Consider the following 16,610-nt stretch of genomic DNA (forward strand, 5'->3'; position numbering starts at 1 on the left):
AAGCATAATTTATCTACTAAAAAAATTACTCATTTATTTGAGAAGCGGATTGAGAAGAGGGAGGGAGGGAGGGAGGGAGGGAGGGATGACTCCCTTTCACTAGCTTACACCTAAGATGCCATAATGACCAAGACTAGCCCAAACTGAAAGTTGGGGCTGAGAACTCAGTTCAGGTCTGCAATATGGGTGGCTGGAGACCAATCACTGCCTCCTACAATCTGCTTTAGCAGGAAGCTGGACTCAGAAGCCAAAGTATCGAATCCAGATACTCTGATATAAAGCATGGACATCTTAACCACCAGGCAAAGCGCCCCCCCCCCATCTACTTTAAATATACTCTGCTGTGTGATTAAAGCCATTGCCATATAAAATACACTTTGTGTTTTATTTTAACTTACCCTGTCTGTCTCACCTCATAATGGGGAACAAAGAACAACCAATATTTTAATGGGCTGATACCTAGAACCAAGATTTAGAGTTTTTATATTAACTAATGAGAAACTTGGCAATTAGACATTTCCTTTATGTGCTGATCATGAATATTATTAGTATCTTTTCAAAAGGACTTATGTATAAAAACTTTTTAGCAGTTCATCATTATGTGAGTGCATACCCACTTTTCCTTATTAAATAAAAGATATCAGTAAATTTCCTTGACACTTCCCAGCTTTATGTTCTCCTATATTTTAAAGATTGGAGCAAGCATTTGTTTGCTTTTGTGTTTGAGCATGCAAATTCCACAGGGTCAAGGCTCTGGCTCTTATATTTTATTTATTTATATTTTTGAAAGGTATTTTGCTCATCATGAGCCTATAATGTCAAATAATAACCAGCAGGATTTGCAAAGCTCAGTTTGAGAAAGGTCACCAAAATGTGTAAGTTGACTTTGAAAGTGAATCCTGTGGGCTTGAATTGAGCACTATTAAATCTTAAACATTGTGGAAAACCTGGCTGGGATTTTATTTTACTTTAAATATTTGTTTTTATTTAATGGAAAGGTACAGTTGCAGGGCGGGTGGGAGACAGAGACAGAGACAGAGACAGAGAGATCTTCCATCTGCTGGTTCACTCCCCAAACAACACCAATAGCTAGAGCTGGACCTGTCTGAAGCCAGGAGCCAGATGCTTCATCTGAATCTCCCACATGGGTGCAGGGGCCCAGGGACTTGGGCAATCTTTTGCTGCCTTCCCAGGCACACTAGCAGGGAGCTGGATTGGAAGCCAGGCAGTCAAGACTGGAACCAGTGCCCATATGGGATGCTAATGCCACAGGCATTGGCCTTACTTTCTACACCACAATGCTAGTCTGCTGGCTGAGAGTTTAAAGATCCAGCCATGGCCATTCTTTTTTTCCTATCCTGCTTTCTCTGCCAGTTTAGCAACTGAGCACTGTCTTAAGAAGTACTGTCCTGAACAAAAGACATAAAAGTTTGTCTTCATCAGTATTTAAAACATGGAAAATGGAATAAAGCAAAGATAACATGGAATGAAAAGATAAGTTTGAAAAATGTTGCAAGATCCTAAGATGCATAGCATGGTGCAGTGGAGGCAACAAACCGTGCATGCCACCCCTAACCTTAGCAACAGCAAAAGGCAGTGTGTTTACCAAATCTTTGACAAATTTTTATTCCCAGAAAGGACCAATTAGAATTGAATATAATTCAGAAGATGGTGCTTGAAGGCTGCTTCTTGGAATGGAGAGCTTCTGAGTTCTAGGTTTTGTAGGTCGAAGGGGAAGAGTGCTTCACTTCTTGAGAAATGGCTCTGAGTTGAAGGCGGCTGAAGGGCAGTGATTGGCACACTGGAGACCAAAGGGCCAACGAGGGTGAGTGCCATTATGTGATGCATACGAATGTGAGTGCATCTGAACTCCAAATAAAAATGATATCATTGGGGCAGGTGTTTCGTGCAGTGATTAAGTTGTCTCAGGATTTCTGGATTGGGTCCCAGCTCCTCCGCATCTGATCCAGCTTCCTGCTAATGCACACCTTGGGAGGCAGCAGATGGTGGCTCAAATACTTGAGTTCCTGTCATCCATGTGGGAGACTGAGACTGAGTTCTAAGCTCTTAGCTTTGGACTGGCCCAGCTCTGGTTGTTGTGGACATTTGGGGAGTGAAGATGAGTGGAAGCTATCTTCCCCTCTCTGTCTCCTTCCCTCCCTCTTTCTCTACCTTTCAAATAAAATGAAACTGACTGAATAAAAACGTAAAAGATGATTTTGCCCTGACCTCTGCAGTTTCAGTGTGCTGCCCATCCATCAGTGTATGGTATTACAGGATCCTTTAAAACAAGGGCCGCTTCGATTTGTGCTGGTGAAGCCACTTGGAGAGCCACGAGGCAGCTAAATGTTAGTATCTCTTGAGTTCAATGTTGAGAAATACTCTTGAATGTTGAGACTAAGCAGATCTGAAATCAGAGCCATGACTCTATCCTTATTAGACCTGTGACTCTAGGCAGCTCATTTCACCTCTCCAAACCTCCATGTTCTTTTCTAATCTGGGGGTTAGATTGGGGAGTTCATAACAGTGTTTTAGGAGTGGATGAATTAGTGTTTGCAAAGCAGCCAGTAGAACCCCTGGCACGAGACAAGCCCTCCATAAGAGTCTTTATTTCCTTTGCTTTCTTCTTCCTCATCATTTTCTTCCTCTACCTCAGGACCCCGTGTTGGGTGACATTTCCTTAGAGCTGTACTCTCAGTTTGCTGTCACAGTGCCCCTCCCTTGGAGCCAGCCCACAACGGCTTGAAGCACTTTGTAACCCAAGTGGAATGGCTACTGCCTTTTCCAGGCAACTTAGGAAAATTGGGAAGTCATCACGACCTAAAAAAAATGAATTGCTCATGGTAGAATTTCCAGTTCTTGGTTTGTTGGTATGGAAAGTACTTTTTTCCAGGGCCAGTACCATCTTGGCTACACATTGCAAAATTGGGCACTTTCCCGCTTTTCTTGTATGTTCTTTTTCTGTCTATTAGAAAAGCCAGCCTGTGGAAATGGAGGATTCCCCAGGACTATTTTAATCAGAGGTCAGAATAACTTACAGTTACTATGGCAGGGGTCTGTGTGCCAGGGAGATGGCTCATAGCTCATTAGGAAGTTTACTGTGCTGGGCTTTTCCAGAGATTGTGCTTCTTGATTTGGTCCCTGGATAAATTTACAAGGGCTAATCTGGTTGTTTCTGGAGAGCATCCAGACCTGAGGCAGGAATATTTCAATGCAGGTTGCTAGGCATTAGACTGGCAGGCTTGTGGACTCCGGGAGTTCTGTAGCCTCCGGGGATGCTGGTCTCGCAGGCTGTTGTAGGGGAAGGAGTTGTTGGGGAGCATATTGTAAGTGAATGCATGAGGTTGGTGCCTTGTGGGTTTGTGCTGTGACTTCCACATCCAAATTCCACGGAGGTCTATTGAGTACCTACTGTGTGCTGGGCACTATCCAGGAAGAGGGAATATGCCGGAGAATAAAACAAACAAAAGCATTCCTGCCTGTGTGGCTTTTCCATTTTAGTGGAAGGAGGTAATTATAACAAAGAATAATTGGAATAATAATGTTAGGTCGGTACAAAGATAAGCAGATGTTGGTAGGTGATAATACTCTATAGTGGGGAAAATTTGTCAGTGAAAGAGGAATTGAGCAGTGGGTGAGGATGGCACACAAGAGTATGTAACGTGGTTGCCAAGACCTCCCTGAGAATGTGCGGTAGGATGCTGAATGAAGATGGCAAGTTGTTGAGGAGTCAGGTAGAGATTGGTTGAGGTGAGGGGGCGGTGGGAAGGGTACAGCTTATAAGCTTTTGATGACTGTTGTGATGCCTCCCCTCCACCCTCAGAGAGATGAGCTGTCAGTGGAGGGTTTTCAGCAGATCTTATCTTTCAGTAGGATGCGTCTGGTGGCTGTGCAGACGATAGACTGTGCAGGGCCCAGATGGAAGCAAAGAAGCAGTGAGGAGGCTTCTGCAGGAAGCTGGGTGAGAGATGAGTGTGAGGACAGTGGTGGCCAGAGGTGGCGGCAGAGGCGGGGTGAGAACGATTGTTTTCTGGATTTCTTTGGAGGGTAGCACCTCCAGGATTCACTGTTGGATTGGATGTGAGTATGAGGAGAGAGGGACTGGTGATGACTCCACAGTGTTGGTGCTGAGCAGCAGGAAGGCATTGCCCTTCACTGAGATGGGAGTAATTGGGGTAGGGGGTTGGCAATTTAGGGAGAATGAACAGGAGCCTGGTTTGGTCACGTTAAGTCTGACGTCCCAGGACAGATGATGAGGGGACAGTGGGTTCAGTGGAGAGGGTCAGGCTGGAGATATCAGTGTTGGAGTCATCAGCATTGAGCTGATCATTAAAGCCAGAGCACTTTCTGGAATCACTCTTGAGTGGGGTTTTCTTATCTTTGACAGAACTCATATTCCCTAGGGGTAAGTTTGAGTGACATGTCTAGTTCAGCTCACTGCCACTTTCTCTTCCTGTCTGAGGTTAACACGGGTTGGGTCAGGTGTCTTCCTAGTGGAAGGCCTGTCTTCAAGGAGAATACAAGAGGATTCACCTGGATGCAGAAATAACACATTAGAATGTTTAAGTCTGATCTCAAATTGTCTGTGTGTTTGGTTTATAATATACTTGATATGTGGTTATACTTTACAAAGTAAGCATTCATTTACTGAGGATGTATGTTTAAAAGCTTCTTAATAACAAAGTGGGAGATTGCAGACTTTCAGATCATTGCCTGATGAAGGGGAGTGGGGCACTTGGTTCCAACAGGACCTGCAAGGGGAATGGATAATAAGGGAGTCCTGTTTCTTTATCCCTGTTGGAACAAAATGGGTCCACAGCTTGCCTGTTGTAGGTGAGAACCTCATTTAAGATTCCACCAACACTTTCTGATACACCTACTGGGGTCAGACAGAGGATACTTTCACCAACATTATATCCTTATAGCAATGCTGGAATTTGGACCAGAGCATCATTCCTCTTGAAAGGAACAGAGGGAGTCAACTGGAGTTGGGCACGAGGTGGAGCCTTTGAAGAACCTCCCTTGGTTCCCAGGTGCCCTTCGTGTACATAAACCAGGGAAGATATCATTCTCAGCTGCTCTCTGACTTGAACTCGACCCTCATGACATCGAATTTCTGGCTCAAAATTTGCAAGTTCTTTCTCTCCAAATCCCTTTTGACTTTCAGAAAACACTCTTTTAATCTTGAGTCTCATTTGAGATGATAGAAATAATTGGGCAATGTCAAGTGCTGGGCAAAGGCTCCCCTAGGAGGGAAAAAGCCTGTTGCATTCTCTCTCTCTCTCTCTCTCTCTCTCTCTCCCTCCCTCCCTCCATCCCTCCCTCTCCCTCCATCCCTCCATCCCTCCCTCCCTCCATCCCTTTCTCTCTGGTTTTCAGGCTTTTATAGGAAGCTGACGTGCTTCACCCATTGCATGTGGTCAGCACCTCTTTATCATTAATTGTCCTTTCATGGTTTGATCTCTTACTCTTCCAGATAGAAGAGGAAGACCATGGAGGGCCAGGACTCTGCCTCAGTGGCTTCGGTCTCCCTTCCTGTCACTCTCACCACTCCTAATGGCTGTTTAAAAAATGACTGATTACTAATATCATTAGTTCAAAAGGTTCAGCTATTCGATGAAATAGAATGAGAAGATAAATTAATTAGTTTAAAATAGCTGGGAACCAAAAAGAAGGCAGTTGTAGCCTGCTTCCCACTCTCCTACCTGCCTTTATTTTGCAAAGAGGAAACATTTCAAGAGGCTCTTTGGGGATCCACTGAGGTCTTTGGATCATGGCAAAAATCATTTCAAAGACAGCAGAACTCCCTCTAAGGAAAGCCCTGTCTCCAACTCCATGGAATGTAAATGCAGGAAACACTGAGAAAGGCACAGGCAACCAGGTGAGGCTAATGGGCAAGTGTGTGTGTCCAGAGAGAGCGTCGCTAAGGTAACCAGCACTCCAACTCTGAAGGTTCTGCCTGGGTTCACAAACACCTTCCAACTTTCCTTTTAAAAAGGGATTCCACAAAGTAGATTAGTAGATTTCAAAAAAAAAAAACAAAAAACAAAACAAAAAAAAAAACAAAAAGTGCATCAGAGCTGTAAAAGCCCAGAGTATCTCAGAATCACTGGGGTAGCAAATGGAATTCAGATCCCTGGGTTCTGTCATCCCCCTCCCCACTGGGAGTCCTATTCAGTACTTATGGTGTAGGGGCCCCAGGGAGCTGCATTTAATATGGTAGTCGATTTGTTTATTTATTTTTGGATGTGGGTGAGGCTAGGGCTGGGTTCCTGACATGGGCTTGATTGTTGTTAATGTGTTAATTGTCCCTTTGCCAGTAACTGTCTTTTCTCACGCTTCCTCGGTTCTCAGTTAACCTACAGTTGTGCCTGCCATCCCAGACTTGAGTTTGAACTGGAAGAAAGCAGACTGCAAAAGATCAATTTATTCAACAATTGTTTACTGAACACCTACTTTGTGCTGGGTGCTGGCAGTTCCAGGTGCTTGGGATCAACAGGGTTGAATTCACCCAAGACCCTTGCAATGGTCTGAATGTAGGTTGCCCTCACAAAAGCTCATGATGGAATTTGGTTCCCAAGGTAATTGTTTTGAGAGTGGAGCCTTGAACAGCTGGTAATTGAGTCTTTATTTATTTATTTATTTATTTGACAGGCAGAGTTAGGGAGAGAGAGAGAGACAGAGACAGAGGTCTTCCTTCCATTGGTTCATCCCCCAAGTGGCCGCTACGGCCAGCGCGCTGTGCCAATCTGAAGCCAGGAGCCAGGTGCTTCTTCCTGGTCTCCCATGTGGGTGCAGGGCCCAAGGACTTGGACCATTCTCCACTGCCTTCCTGGGGCACAGCAGAGAGCTGGACTGGAAGAGGAACAACCAGGACTAGTACCCCTGGCGCACCAACCAGAACTTGAACCCGGGGTGCTGGCGCTGCAGGTGGAGGATTAGCCTAGTGAGCCACGGTGCCGGCCGGTAATTGAGTCTTGAAAGGGATTCTTGTCTTTCTCCCAGGAGTTGAGTTAAGTCTCCTGGGAAAGTGTTCTTGGTCTCCATCATTTACCTCTAGAACTGGTTGGTACAAAGTGAGTTTGGTGCTCTCTCTCCCTCTCTCTCTCTCTCTTGCTTACTAGCTTGTCATATGACCTCTTCTCTGTCTCTATTGTGCTCCTGCTATGTGATGCCAAGGGGTCCTTACTAGACACTAGCACTAACACTCTTTGGACTGTCTAACCAGCAGAATCGTGAGCCATATAAACTTCTTTTCTTTGTAAAGTATTCAGCCTCAGGTAATTCGCTACAACACAAAGCAGACCACGACAACTCTACTCTTGCACAGTGTCTGTTCCAGGCAGCTTCTGGGACAACATCTGTGGTTGCAGTAGGACTCCCTTCACTGCAGCTCTAAGACAGTTCCAGAGCTTCACGTTAGCATATGTGTGCTTGGTGGGTCTTAGACAGAGGTAAGGGCCCTCTGCTCATGTTAAATATGATTATGACAATGAGTGTAAGACTGAGTGACTTGCCTGAGGTGACTCTTAGTAGTACAGGTGCACAGAGTGAGCTGTCCTTTCCACTCCTGGCATGTTCTCAAGGGTAAATAGCCACATCTGACCACCCCAGACCCCCTACTGTCTGTTCTCCTGCGAGTGCACTTTTGAAGGAGATGGCTAGGAGACAGTGTCCTGTCTGATACAACACACTGGACTGGGACCATGGCTTTTGCTTGGGCTAAGGCAAGCCATTCAAGCCTGTGGCCTCTCTCTACGTGCAAATTCTGGTGGTGTGGTGTATCAGTCATATAAACGTGTAGGGGTGGTCATTTGGCATAACACAGGAGACATTGCTTGAGATGCCCACATCCCATGTTGGAGTACCGGGGTTCAAGTCCTGGCTCTGCTTCTGGTTTCAGTTTTCTCTCTCTCTCTCTCTCTCTCTCTCTCTCTCTCTCTCTTTCTTTTCTTTCAGAGTGGACAGTGAGAGAGAAAGGTCTTCCTTTGCCGTTGGTTCACCCTCCAATGGCCGCCGTGGCCGGCACACCACACTGATCTGAAGGCAAGAGCCAGGTGCTTCTCCTGGTCTCCCATGGGGTGCAGGGCCCAAGCACTTGGGCCATCCTCCACTGCACTCCCTGGCCATAGCAGAGAGCTGGCCTGGCAGAGGGGCAACCGGGACAGAATCTGGCACCCTGACCAGGACTAGAACCCGGTGTGCCAGCGCCACAAGGCGGAGGATTTAGCGTATTGAGCCACGGCGCTGGCTCTGGTTTCAATTTTCTGATAACTCAGACCCTGGGAGGCAGTAGTGATGACCCAGATGGCTGAGTCATTGATATCCATATGGAGACCTGGATTGAGTTCCCAGCTTCCAGCTTCAACCTGGAACTTTGGAGCATTTCAGGGGAATGAGCCAGCAGTTGGAAAAACTCTCTTTGCATGTCTCTTTTTATCTTATTCAAATAAATAAATAAAAGTGCATTGTCCAGGTCCTACTCCCATTTTCTAGAATTTCTAATTTTCTCAACTTTGGTCTAAGCCTTGACTTTTGTCCAAGCACGTTTAGGTCTGCCTCAGTGGTGTGTTCAGATGTGAAGTTAGAGTTAGCAGTCTTTTTACTTGTTGGGGCTGGTGTCACAAATGCCTTCAGTGTAACAGACATACATAGGAGTGGAGAGCCAAGAGCCCTAAGAACCTGGGAGAGGGCCGATGCCGCAGCTCACTAGGCTAATCCTATGCCTGCGGTGCTGGCACCCCGGGTTCTAGTCCCGGTTGGGGCGCTGGATTCTGTCCCGGTTGCTCCTCTTCCAGTCCAGCTCTCTGCTGTGGCCCGGGAGTGCAGTGGAGGATGGCCCAAGTCCTTGGGCCCTGCACCCACATGGGAGACCAGGAAGAAGCACCTGGCTCCTGGCTTTGGATTGGCACAGCGCGCTGGCTGTAGTGGCCACTTGGGGGATGAACCAATGGAAGGAAGACCTCTGTCTCTCTCTCTCACTATCTATAACTCTCTCTCTGTCTCTCTCTCTCTCACTAATTCTGCCTGGCAAAAAAAAAAAAAAAAAAAAAAAAAAAAAAAAAACCAAAAAAAACCTCGGAGATGGAGGGCTTGCTGGTTGGACAGGGAGAAATGCATAACCTCCCTGCCCTTGACCTTGAGCTCAGAGATACCACTGGTTTTCATACCCTCCAAATTCTGTGTTCCTGGAACAAAGTGCCACTCATCCCTTCTAGTTATGGATTGTATTTGTCTTATTTTCATTCCTATAATGAAATACCAGAGGCCACATACTGTGTAAAGAAAAGAGGTTTATTTTGACCGTGGTTATGGAGGTCCAGGGCTGAGGGACTGTACCCGGTGATGGCCTTGCTGCTGGCAGAGTCCTGAGGGGGTGGAGAGCCTCACATGGCAAGAGATGGGGCAACCTGCAGAACTGCTCCTTCTGCTCTCTCTCCCTCTTCTTAGAAAGCCACCCATGTTCACTTGTTGGTGCTCCAGCCTGAAGATATTAATCCTAATCACCTCCCCAAAGCCCCATCTTTAAACCTCACAGTCAGATTAAATTTCTTCTCTTTTGCTACCTCACTGTGGGGATTAGATGTCAAAACAGGAGCCCCGGAGGGACACAGACATATCCAGACCATCGCTTGCCCAAGTCTTGCTGGGTTGTAAGTACCAGGGACACAGAAGAGGCAGTAGTGGCTCTGAGAGAAAGGGGAGTTAATAGAGACAGCAAGAGCAGAAGGGAACACACAGCAAACTAAGCGGTTCAGGGAGTAATAAAGAAAATACTCACCTGGGCTGAGGGACAGGCTCCTGCCTCCATCAGTGGATGGGCTGAGGGACTCATTAGCCAGTGGTAGCTATGTACCTGTGCACAGGGCTCACTCGGGGGTCTTGCAGGTGGTCTAAGCTTATGTTTTGGGTGGAGTCCTAGAAATTTTCTTTAAGCATTAGGTTCTAAATAAAGCATTCTGTAGCATCCTATTGATTCTACTCTCCTGAGGCCCAGCAAAGGCCAGGTGTTCAGTGCTGATAGGATTCTCCCAAGTGGATGGGACCATTATATTTCACACTTCTGTTGTTTAGAGAATCCGAGGAGAAATAGATGAATAAAAAACTGGGGAGAGGGGACAATGGAGCAGGTAGGAGGGTGGGGTTACAGTCCAAGTCCCAGATCCTGAGCTCATTAATGACCTAGCTTAGGCTGTCCTGGTGCACGATGAGCTCAGAGGAGCTGGGAGGAAGGAGGGCTGGGGGTGGAGGAGTGGGGTGGATGGAAAGTAGGGTGTGGCTGTTGTGTGTTCCTTTCTGTTCCTGAGTGATGAGGTTGTCACTGCTAGGATTGAGCCAGACATGTCTGCCCCTGAAGAACAACTCATCCCCAGTGGAAAAATGTTGCCCATAGAGGTATCTGTGACTCCCGTCATTAGCAGGGAGCTGGATTGGAAGCAGAACAGCTGGACTCACCCAGCTGATGTGGGATGTGAGTGTTCCAAGGAGCACCTTCACCTGCTTGCCATGATGCCTGCCCCCAGGGCTTTTACATTTGAGGGAACTGCAGGAAGTTCTTTGGGGGCTGACATTGTGGTGTAGCAGGTTAAGCCTCTGACTGCGACACCAGTATCTTTTTGGGTGCTGGTTTGAGACTCAGGTGTTCCACTTCTGTCCAGCTCCTTAATGCATCTGGGAAAGAAGCAGAGTGCTTGGGCCCCTGCACCCACCTGGGAGACCTGGAAGAAGCTCTGGGCTCCTGGTTTCAGCCTGGTCCAGTCCCACTCATTGAGGCTATTTGGACAGTGAAATAGCAGATGGAAGATCTCTCTATCTCTCCTCCTCTCTCTGTAACTCTGCCTTTCAAATAAATTAATTAATTAATTCAGGCTGGCACTGTCATGTAGTAAGCTAAGCCTTCGCCTGAGGCCTTGGCATCACATAAGGGCACCTGTTCCTGTCCCGGCTGTTCCTCTTCTGACCCAGCTCTCTGCTATGGCCTGGGAAAGCAGTAGAAGATGGCCCAAGTGCTTTGGCCCCTGCACGCATGTGGGAGACCTGAAAGAAGTTCCTGGCTCTGGATCAGCCCAGCTCTGGCTGTTGCAGCCATTTGGGGAGTGAACCAGTGGATGGAAGACATTCTCTCTGTCTCTCCCTCTGTCTAACTCTGACTCTGAAATAAATAAATAAATCTTAAGGAAAAAAAGAAAATTCTGGGGAAAATGGAATTAAAAGCTAGATTTTTTGCAGAACAAAAGATTTTTGAAACCCATGCATTTTTTATACCATGCAATTTCTATGAACTTACTGAAGATCCCTTGTATATTATAACAGGGAAAGCCAGTATTGTTTTTCCATTTTCACAGATGGAGAAATGGAGCCTCAGAAAGGGTAAGCATCTTGTCCAAAGCTAATCAGCAGATGGGATATAAACTTAGGCCATATTACTGCACACTCTGGTCTTTGCATCATTCCATAGCGTTGAAACAGGCAGACCTAATCAGTGGTAACAAGGCGAGAGACCAAGCCCCTGAAGAGGTGGTGTGTGTGTGGAACTGACTATGTTTGGTAGTATGAGGTGGGAGGGGTGTTAGAAGACCTTGGTTCATCTCATCTTTGACACAGGGTTCTTCCAACCACGGATGTGAACAGAAAACAGGATTTTGGGGTGGGGTGGACAAATGAAACTGCCAGAGTATTTAGAATTCCAACTGTGTGGGTTAAGAAGGCATTGGCTCTTTAAAAAAACTTTTATTTAATAAATATAAATTTTGAAAGTAAAACTTTTGGATTATAGAGGCTTATTCCCCCATAACCTCCCTCCCACCCACAACCATCCCATCTCCCACTCCCTCTCCCATCCCATTCTTCATCAAGATTCATTTTCAATTATCTTTATATACAGAAGATCAACTTAGTAAATATTAAGTAAAGATTTCAACAGTTTGCAACCACACAGATACACAAAGTATAAAGTACTGTTTGAGTACTAGTTTTACTGTTAATTTGCATAGTACAACACATTAAGGACAGAGATCCTACATGGGGAAGTAAATGCACAGTGACTCCTGTTGCTGATTTAACAATTGACACTCTTATTTATGAAGGCAGTGATCACCCGAGGCTCTTGTCATGAGCTACCAAGGCTATGGAAGCCTCTTGTGTTCACAAACTCCGACCTCATTTAGACAAGGCCATAATCAAAGCGGAAGTTCTCTGCTCCCTTCAGAGAAAGGTACCTCCTTCTTTGATAGCTTGTTCTTTCCACTGGGATCTCACTCACAGAGGTCTTCTATTTAGGTGTTTGCTTGTTTGTTTGTTTTGGTCACAGGGTCTTGGCTTTCCATGCCAGAGAAACTCTCATGGGCTTTTTAGCTGTATTTGAAGGGCATTGGCTCTTTAAAGATAGAGAGAGGTTCCTAGTTGACCCCTGGCGTGTCCATGTGTGGGCCTCTTTAGTGGATTTCCTGGACTCTGGGTTCCAGGTAAAGGTAGATATCTTTGTGCTGCTGAGTGGCCCCAACATTAGTGCCAGGGACTGGTTTAATGAGGATTATAAGGGGCAGGTGCTCTGGAGTCCCTGGAGGAGGAAAATATAGGAGAGCAACAAGAAGAAATGTCCTATGGCAAAGAAGGGGAAGAAAACACAAAGAGAGGTGGGAAGAGAGATTTTAGACTCTCCCTCTTAATCCAGAAGCTTCAGTCACTACGAGGACAGCACATGCTTGGCTGATAGCTCCAATTGGTGGAGGCAGGAAGAGGTGATAAAACAGTGTTGATCTAAATGTAGAGAGCAGGTCTCATCAGATGAGTTGTGTAGGTCCCTGGGAGAGAAGCATGCCTTGGAAATACCAGCTCATCCGAAGCTTGCTTTGCAGCCTCAAGCCCAAAGAGGAGCTGAGAACACCAGCCACCAACTAGTCAGGCAACAAAACTTTCTCCTCCAGAATGGTGAGTGGAGGAGGGGAGGCTGCCTCTTGCCTCTCCCCAAGAGGGCCAGGACAGCCTTTGTCAGGCCATCTTTGAAGACTGATGTTTTCTTTGCCAGGTGCCGCTGTACAGGAAGAGATTCTTGGCAGAGAGGCCACATGTTTACTTTGTTTTTTATTTTTATTTATTTTTTTATTTTTTGACAGGCAGAGTGGACAGTGAGAGAGAGAGACAGAGAGAAAGGTCTTCCTTTTGCCATTGATTCACCCTCCAATGGCCGCCATGGCTGGCGCGCTGCGGCCGGCACACTGCGCTGATCCGAAGGCAGGAGCCAGGTGCTTCTCCTGGTCTCCCATGGGGTGCAGGGCCCAAGCACTTGGGCCATCCTCCACTGCACTCCCTGGCCACAGCAGAGAGCTGGCCTGGAAGAGCGGCAACCGGGACAGAATCCGGTACCCGACCGGGACTAGAACCCGGTGTGCTGGTGCTGCAAGGTGGAGGATTAGCCTAGTGAGCCGTGGCACTGGCCTACGTGTTTACTTTGAGTATTAGAAATATATGAGTTATCTGTTGATTCATAACCAGACAACAGCAACAATTTATTTCTCATGATACTGTTTGGTCATGATACTGTTTGGTCATGATACTGTTTGGTCATGATACTGACCAAACAGTGCACCCCCTGTGCTGTTGCTGGGGTCACTCGTACAACTATATTTATGTAGGCTGGGCTGGGTCAGGCAGGTTGCTCTTCACATCCGAGACCTCGTTGCTGAGTGGAGGTGGAGCCCCTTGTTGCTCCTCATCTTCTGGGGATTCTCTATGGACTCCTGAAACCAGTGGGGAAGCCTGGGCTTCCTCTGGGAGTGGCAGCCAGGTTCCAAAGGAATGTCCTGGATTCATAAGGGCAAGTCCTACAACACACGGAATTTCTTCTGCCAGTTCCCATTGTTAAGGCAAGTCTGAAGTTCTGGCCAGATTCATGGAGAGGGGAAATACGCTGTACCTCTAGATGAGAGGGACAGCATGTGCACACAGGCCTGGATAGTTTGTAAAATCCCCTTACAGCAATGCCTCTCAAACTTTTAATATGTCCAAGAATCTCCTGGGACCTTTTTTCTTCTGTTTTTTTTTTTTTTTTTAACTTTTATTTAATGAATATAAATTTCCAAAGTACAGCTTATGGATTACGTTGGCTTCCCCCCCACAATGACTTCCCTCCCACCCGCAACCCTCCCCTTTCCCGCTCTCTCTCCCCTTCCATTCATATCAAGATTCATTTTCAATTTTCTTTATATACAGAAGATCAGTTTAGTGTATATTAAGTAAAGATTTCAACAGTTTGCACCCACATAGAAACACAAAGTGAAAAATACTGTTTGAGTACTCGTTATAGCATTAAATCTCAATGTACAGCACATTAAGGACAGAGATCCTACGTGGGGAAGTAAGTGCACAGTGACTCCTGTTGTTGACTTAACAAATTGACATTCTTGTTTATGGCATCAGTAATCACCCTAGGCTCTTGTCATGAGTTTCCAAGGCTATGGAAGCCTTTTGAGTTCACTGACTCTGATCATATTTAGACAAGGTCGTAGTCAGAGTGGAAGTTCTCTCCTTCCTTCAGAGAAAGGTACCTCCTTCTTTGATGACCTGTTCTTTCCACTGGGATCTCACTCGCGGAGATCTTTCATTTAGGTCATTTTTTTTTTTTTTTGCCAGAGTGTCTTGGCTTTCCATGCCTGAAATACTCGCATGGGCTTTTCAGCTGGATCCGCATGCCTTAAGGACTGATTCTGAGGCCAGAGTGCTGTTTAGGACATCTGCCATTCTATGAGTCTGCTGTGTATCTCGATTCCCATGTTGGATCGTTCTCTCCCTTTTTTATTCTATCAGTTAGTATTTGCAGACACTAGTCTTGTTTATGTGATACCTTTGGATCTTAGTCCTATCATTATGATCAATTGTGAACAGAAATTGATCACTTGGACTAGTGAGATGGCATTGGTACATGCCACCTTGATGGGATTGAATTGGAATCCCCTGGTATGTTTCTAACTCTACCATTTGGGGCAAGTCAGCTTGAGCATGTCCCAAATTGCACATCTCTTCCCTCTCTTATTCCCACTTTTATATTTAACAGTGATTACTTTTCAGTTAAGTTTCAACACTTAAGAATAACTGTGTATTGATTACAGTATTCAACCAAAAGTATTAAGTAGAACAAACAAAAAAAATACTAAGAGGGATAACATATTAAGTTGTTCATCAACAGTCAGGGTGAGGGCTGATCAAGTCACTGTTTCTCATAGTGTTCATTTCACTTTAACAGGTTTCCTTTTTGGTGCTCGGTTAGTTGTCACTGATCAGGGAGAACATATGATATTTGTCCCTTTGGGACTGGCTTAGTTCACTCAGCATGATGTTTTCCAGATTCCTCCATCTTGTTGCAAATGACCGGGTTTCATTGTTTTTGACTGCTGTATAGTATTCTATAGAGTACATGTCCCATAATTTCTTTATCCAGTCTACTGTTGATGGGCATTTGGTTCCAGGTCATAGCTATTGTGAATTGAGCTGCAATAAACATTAATGTGTATACAGCTTTTTTGTTTGCCAATTTCATTTCCTTTGGGTAAATTCCAAGGAGTGGTATGGCTGGGTTGTATAGTAGGGTTATATTCAGGTTTCTGAGGAATCTCCAGATTGACTTCCATAGTGGCTTAAACCAGTTTGTATTCCCACCAACAGTGGGTTAGTCTCCCTTTTTCTCCACATCCTCTCCAGCATCTATTGTTGGTAGATTTCTGAATGTGAGCCATTCTAACTGGGGTGAGGTGAAACCTCATTGTGGTTTTGATTTGCATTTCCTGATTGCTAGTGATCTTGAACATTTTTTCATGTGTCTGTTGGCCATTTGGATTTCCTCTTTTGAAAAATGTCTATTGAGGTCCTTGGCCCATCTCTTAAGTGGGTTGTTTGTTTTGATCTTGTGGAGTTTCTTGATTTCTTTGTAGATTCTGGTTATTAACCCTTTATCTGTTGCATGGTTTGCAAATTTTTTTCCCATTCTGTTGGTTGCCTCTTCACTTTCCTGTTTCTTTAGAAGTACAGAAACTTCTCAATTTGATGCAATCCAAAATGTTAATTTTGGCTTTGACTTCCTGTGCTTCTGGGGTATTTTCCAAGAAGTCTTTGCCAGTACCTATATCTTGCAGGGTTTTTCCAATGCTCTGTAATAATTTGATAGTGTCAGGTCATAGATTTAAGTCTTTAATCCATGTTGAGTGAATTTTTGTGTAAGGTGAAAGGTAGAGGTCTTGCTTCATGATTCTGCACATGGAAATCCAATTTTCCCAGCACCATTTATTGAATAGACTGTCCTTACTCCAGGGATTGGCTTTGGATCCTTGATCAAATATGAGTTGGCTGTAGATATTTGGATTGATTTCTGGTGTTTCAATTCTGTTCCATTGGTCTATCCATCTGTTTCTGTACCAGTACCATGCTGTTTTGATAACAACTGCCCTGTAGTATGTCCTGAAATCTGGTATCGTGATGCCTCCAGCTTTGTTTTTGTTGTACAAGATTGCTTTAGCTATTCAAGGTCTCCTGTGTCTCCATATGAATTTCAGCATCATTTTTTCTAGATCTGAGAAGAAGGTCTTCGGTATCTTGATTGGAATTGCATTGAATCTATA

General features: G+C 45.4%; 1 protein-coding gene across 47 annotated transcripts in view; it reads left to right on the forward strand.

Moving 5' to 3' along the window:
- Positions 1–16,610, forward strand: part of NRXN3 (neurexin 3) — a 1,789,124-nt gene that overhangs the window by 158,743 nt on the left and 1,613,771 nt on the right. The window lies entirely within an intron of this gene.

This window comes from Oryctolagus cuniculus, chromosome 20 (genome assembly GCF_964237555.1).
Source record: "Oryctolagus cuniculus chromosome 20, mOryCun1.1, whole genome shotgun sequence".
NCBI classification, from domain to species: Eukaryota; Metazoa; Chordata; class Mammalia; order Lagomorpha; family Leporidae; genus Oryctolagus; species Oryctolagus cuniculus.